The sequence below is a fragment of the Leptonychotes weddellii genome, chromosome 5 (genome assembly GCF_054177405.1).
Source record: "Leptonychotes weddellii isolate Sample4059 chromosome 5, ASM5417740v2, whole genome shotgun sequence".
NCBI lineage: Eukaryota > Metazoa > Chordata > Mammalia > Carnivora > Phocidae > Leptonychotes > Leptonychotes weddellii.
This window is the reverse complement of record NC_138373.1, coordinates 121,293,452-121,299,964: the sequence shown is the minus strand read 5'-3', so window position 1 is coordinate 121,299,964 and position 6,513 is coordinate 121,293,452. Positions and strand designations below refer to the sequence as shown.

Here is a 6,513-nt window from a genome sequence, read left to right as displayed (position 1 = left end):
TCTTATCAATATGAGATTAAGATTAGAAAGATGTTGGTGATAATGCTACCTTGCCCCATTATTAGAAGATTCTAGGCTATCTGCTCCTCCCCATTCGATAGATAGCTGCATCTTTTTTTTTTTTTTTTAAGATTTTATTTATTTATTTGACAGAGAGAGACACAGCGAGAGAGGGAACACAAGCAGGGTGAATGGGAGAGGGAGAAGCAGGCCTCCCGCAGAGCAGGGAGCCCGATGTGGGGCTCGATCCCAGGACCCCGGGATCATGACCTGAGCCGAAGGCAAACGCTTAACGACTGAGCCACCCAGGCGCCCCGATAGCTGCATCTTCTGGTGCAGTGCCAACCACATCCCTGAGACACCATGGTGAAGGTCGGAGTAAATGGATTTGGCCATATTGGGCGCCTGGTCACCAGTGCTGCTTTTAACTCTGGCAAAGTGGATATTGTCACCATCAGTGACCCCTTCATTGACCTCAACTATATAGTCTACATGTTCCAGTATGATTCCACCCATGGCAAACTCCATGGCACAAATTCAAGGCTGAGAATGGGAAACTTGTCATCACTTGAAAGCCCACCTCAATCTTCCAGGAGCCAGATCCTGACAACATCAAATGGGGTGATGCCGGTGCTGAGTATGGTGTGGAGTCCACTGGGGTCTTCGTCACCATGGAGAAGGGTGGGGCCAAGAGGGTCATCATTTCTGCCCCTTCTGCTTAGGCCCCCATGTTTGTGATGGGTATGAACCATGAGAAGTAGGACAACTCCCTCAAGATTGTCAGCAATGCCTCCTGCATCACCAACTGCTTGGCCCCTCTGGCCAAGGTTATCCATGACAACTTCGGCATTGTGGGGAGACTCATAACCACAGTCCAGGCCATCAATACCACCCAGAAGACCATGGACAGCCCCTCTGGGAAGCTGTGGTGTGATGGCCAAAGAGCTGCCAGGACATCATCCCTGCTTCTACTGGCACTACCAAAGCTATAGGCAAGGTCATCCCTGAGCTGAATGGGAAGCTCACTGGCATGGCCTTCCGTGTCCCCACCCCCAGTGTGTCAATCGTGGATCTGACCTGCCACCTGGAGAAAGCTGTCAAATATGATCACATCAAGAAGGTGATGAAACAGGCATCAGATGATCCCTTCAAGGGCATCCTGGGCTTCACTGAGGACCAGGTTGTCTCCTGCAACTTTAACAGTGACACCCACTCTTCTACCTTCAATGTTGGGGCTGGCATTGCTCTCAGTGACCATTTTGTCAAGCTCATTTCCTAGTATGGCAATGAATTTGGCTACAGCAACCAGGTGGTGGACCTTATGGTCCACATGGCCTCCAAGGAGTAAGAGCCCCCTGGACACTCAGAGCCAAGGCTGCTTCAGAATTCTCTCCCTCTCCCTCTACCCCCGACCTTGCCCTCACATGCACCTGTGTGTGTGCTCTCTCTCTCTCTCTAAAATAAATAAATAAATCTTTAAAAAAATTTTTTAAAAAAACAGCCCTTTTCTGAAAGCAATTTATCTTAAGATAATTGTGATGGCTAAACTTTTAAAATTATTGTAAATATAGAAAGGATAAATATACTTTCTAAATCCATACACAGGCAAAAATAAATATTAATAGATTAGTGCTTGTGTTTATGAAGTACTTACATAATGTATAATGTTGCTAGATTTAATCATTCATGAGGTAAGCTTGTCATGTATCTGAACATGAGTACCTTGTATCTGATCATAACCCAAGCGTTTCCAGGTAGGAATATAAGATATAAATGTTCAAAGAGATGAGGTAGCCAATATAATCATAGCATTGAGACTTACCCAATTAAAGTTTACACTATTCAAGTAGCTACACACTTTTAGCCTAGTTAATTTCTCACTTTTGAGAAGGAAATGATTTTGAACTTGATCAACTCAAAGGAAGTGGTGGTTTCAACAGGAATTTTGCTGTTTTCTTTCAACGTTCTAGATCTTAACTTTTTTTTCCCCTTTGTTTTCTTTTTGCGGTTTCTTTGCTAAAGCATCTTTAGCATGTGCTGTCAGCTGTGGTTCCAGGGACAACTATATTTTTATTACAGGCCATAGAGGACTATTTGCTTTCTTAAGTATAAATAAAATTTAAGAAACAAAAATGTTTTTAAAAGCTTTAATTCATTACCATTACTGTAAAATACTGTCCTTCATCTCTGACCCAGAAGTCCTGTGTTTTCTCTCAGTATCTTTGAAACTGTGGTTGACTAACTTGTTAGTTTGCAAGCAACATACAATCTCGGACCTTTCATAGTTTTAGTTTAGTTTAGTTTTTTTTTTTTTAATGGGAGGCTACTTAGATTTTTTTCTTTATTCTCATGTTGGTTTTGAAAGTGGACTCATTCAAGAATTTGCTCATTCCAACTAAATCACTGAATCTATTGACAAAAAGTTATTTATTATTTTCATTTATTATTCTTCTAATTTCTCCTCCAGGATCTCTAGTAGTGGCCCTTGTTTTATTTCTGATATTGGCAATTTTTGTTTCCTCTCTCTCTCTTTTTTTTTTTTCTTGACCAGTCTTGCTAGGGGTTATCATTTTTATTAGCCCAGTATAGGTAAGCTCAGCCAGGATTCCACGGGGCTGCCTGTTGTGAGGAGGGCTAACAGCTGAGGCCAAAGTCAGTGTTAGGAAAGCCCAACCAGGCAGACAGAAAGGATTGAGAAATAGCAGGCCACGTCAAAAACCAGATGGGAACTCTGCCAACGGGCAGTGTCTGAGGTCATTTGATATCTAAAACCGAAGTCAGCAAAGACGAAGCAAAACAAAATCACACCCATGAACAAGTGAGTTTGTTCTGATTGCCCTTTTGTGAGGAGGACAGTTGTCACCAGTGAGACAGTAACTGGGAACTTTCCTGGTAGGTGTGAAAATGTAGGCCACCCTTTGGTTTAAAACAAAAAGAACTAGAAACTTAGAACTAAAATATATATTATTTGTTATTTTTAAGAAAGACGTTATCTGCCTGTGTTGAGCTGCTAAGATATGCAGGTATGAAATCATGCTTGAGTCTTATGGGTTTGCATGAACAGGTAGGCCCAAGCAAGCAGTCCATTTAACACACGGTCTTCCGCATTTCAAATTTCACTGTTTTGAGGTTTTGTGGTTTTTGTTTTTGTTTTTTTTAGAGAGAAAGAGAGTGGGAGTGCCCGTGCAAGTGGGGAGTGGGGGGAGGGGCAGTGGGAGAGGGAGAATCCCAAGCAGGCTCCACAATCAGCACGGAAGCCCAGTGGGGCTCGATCTCACGACCCTGAGATCAGGACCTGAGCCAAAATCAAGAGTCGGATGCTTAACTGACTGAATCACACAGGCGCCCCCTGAGGTTGTTTTTTGAAGGAAGGGATAGTTGCCCAACAACACATCCACAGTGACTTAACTACAATGGGATATGATTTTTCTAAAATAACAAGAAGTCCAAAGGTGGGGGGTGCAGGGATGTGCGGTAGCAACATGATGCCATTATTTCCCTCACTTTCTGTTTTCCTGTCCCTCCATCCCTAGCATGTGGCTTTTCCACTCATACTTATCTCATGGTCACAGGACTACTGCTCCCTCCATGGCTTCATGTCCATACTCCAAATACAGAGGAGGAGGAGGAGGAGGGGATGGAAGGTGTCTGTTTCAGACTGGGGACACAATGGAGATAGCTAGTTTCCACTTTGTGTAGGGGGCAGAAAAATAAGTTACCTCTGGAGAAGTTATTCAGAAAGCTGCATCTTTCATGTCTCTCCCCTCATTGCCAACTCCCTTTCTTAGAAACAATTCAGCTAGTGATCAGCTAGTTTATCGCCCTGCAACGTGAGTTGAAACACATTCTTTTAATCTGGAATATTACTCCTTAATGCTTTATCACAACCCCTGCCATGTTTTGCCTAATAATTGTGTTACCAAAACCCAAGTTCCGCCTGTTGCTCAATACTCAAGAGACCAGTGTTGACTGAAAAGGAATAGGAGCTTTATTCAGCAGGCTGGCTACCGACTCCACGCTTTCTGCCTCGCCAAGAGGGTTTTAAAGGCACAGGGCGTGGTGGATCAGTGAGGGGGTGCAGTGGCCTGTAACATTTCCTGATTCCGTGGAGATTTAGTGGTGCCTACTTAACAGCTCTCAGTGCAAGAGGCTTTCTGTGTTGTGCAATTCCTGTTCTGTGATGTGTAAGGGCTTTAATTCTTCTTCCAGAAAGAAAAATAAGATTTGTAGATATGAAAGGAGGGTTAGTAAATCAATCATATAAAATGAAGAACACCTGCTAAAGGTTACCATGCCAGTAATGAAGATCAAGGAGGGTACAATTACTTAAAGTGCCTATTTTAATTTTCGTTTATTCCTCTGTTTTGTGGTTGATATGAATTATTGAGAGGATCACTTCATGTTACATTTCTTGCTCCTTTGTGTCTTATACTGTCTGCTATAAAATGCTATCATTCCCTGATCTGTTGGTATCTAAGTTTGGGTTTGTGTATGTGGATGGTCTTTATCTTTTAGACTTTTTTGTATTTGTCAAGGCCTCGGTCACAAAATCAAAGCCCACAAAATTGTCAGTAGCAAAGAAAACCTAGTTGTAACTTATTACTCCCCTGGGTGATGAGCCATGTAACTTTGGGATCGGTTTATGGACTAAAATGTAAACATGTCTGTAGTAAATTATAAGCTGGACACAAAACAAGAGCAATTTCTGGAAATGTGTCTATTGAGACCTGGCTTACAACCTCATGCAAACTCCTCTCAGGGACCTAACCCTGTCACAGCTTGCACAAATAAACATGTCTTGTTTTTCTGAATCACTGGCACTACTCTCTTCTGAATGTGACTGATGATCGGGCATCAACATGATTCATCCATATATTTTTTTGACTAATCCATATTTTAAGATAAAAAGCTCATGGCTTTTCTTTAAGTCCAGCTTCCAAATGATGGTATTTTTAAGTCTGGTTCTCTGTGTCCCACTTGCCAAAACAAATGGTTAGACCACTGGTCATTGACTGAATCGTTATCTATCATTTATCTATCTATCTATCATCTATCTACTTATCTCAGTAAGGGTTTGTGTTAGATATACTGTATATAACTGTCCATATTGCTGATTATGCACCTTTTTTTTTTTTAAGATTTTATTTATTTCACAGAGGGAGAGAGCACAAGCAGGGGGAGGGGCAGAGGGAAAGGGAGAAACAGGCTCCCAGCTGAGCAAGGAGCCCAATGCAGGGCTTGATCCCAGGACCCCAGGATCATGACCTGAGCCGAAGGCAGACGCTTAACTGACTGAGCCACCCAGGTGCCCAAATTATGCACCTTTTTTTCTTTTACTAGAAATTTATTGTTAGCTGTCATTATTTCAGAAACAAATCTTCTCTATCAATCAAGCATTGCCATCCACAAATCAAGTTCTATCTTGTTTTTTCTTTCTGCACATAGAAACTCATATAGTGGGGAACAAGCCTTCAAGGTCAGAAGCAAATCATCTTCTAGGCCCCAGGGAAATGGCTTCCCCTTATTTACAAACAGGTATCTGAATATATCTTTTCCATTTAATCGGGTCATTTTGACGAGCTGCCTGTTTTTAATTTAAATGCTTCTCTGACAATGCCCAGGTTCTTACTGGCATCTTTGATCTTAAAATCACTGGAGTCCCTTATTAATAAAGTCTCAACCAAGCATTCAACCCAGTAGAATGCATATGATTGCCTTTCAAAGGGAAAATGGTGAATAACTGGATCAAGTATTCTTTTTTTTTTTTTTTTTTTTAATTTTATTTATTTATTTGAGAGAGAGACAATGAGAGACAGAGAGCGTGAGAGGGAGGAGGGTCAGAGGGAGAAGCAGACTCCCTGCCGAGCAGGGAGCCCGATGCGGGACTCGATCCTGGGACTCCAGGATCATGACCTGAGCCGAAGGCAGTCGCTTAACCAACTGAGCCACCCAGGCGCCCTGGATCAAGTATTCTTAATGCAAAAAATGCAATGTCCTTTCCTGCAGCCCTCCTTCAGTCTTCTGCCAGAAGTACAATTTCCTTTTGTGTCCCCCAGGGTCTGAGTCCTTAAACTCACCCATGCCTTTCAGCTTGGATTACTCCAAGGCTCCCAAGTAAAGAACCCACCCTTGCTCAGTGGCAGCAGCGGGTTTCCCAACTCACTCACACCATCCTTACCATGGATGAGCTCTGGTATTCCTCCTAACAGAACTGGCTAGCCTAACACCTTTCACTCTTACCGCTGTGTCCTTCTCTCCCCTCAATATTGACATATGGCTCATGCCCTAGGACCTGAGTTACATTGCACATTAAGCCCAGTACCCAGAAACCCAGGAAAGTTCTCTTACTGATCCTCAGGCCCTTATACTGTGATGTCATCACATGGTTTCAGACCTTCCTCGCCTGCCTGTCAATTGGAATTTTCATATCATATTCCAGGAATTATTTCCCTTATGGAGGAGAGTTTAATCTCACACTCTAATCAGAATTGCCTCCCCACTTTTTTTTTTAAC

The 6,513-nt window shown here is 42.6% G+C and overlaps 1 pseudogene; it reads left to right on the top strand.

Annotated features, from left to right (window-relative positions):
• Positions 1 to 205: 205 nt before the first annotated feature.
• On the top strand, positions 206 to 1,469 carry LOC102735918 (glyceraldehyde-3-phosphate dehydrogenase pseudogene; annotated as a pseudogene).
• The last annotated feature ends 5,044 nt before the right edge of the window (positions 1,470 to 6,513 follow it).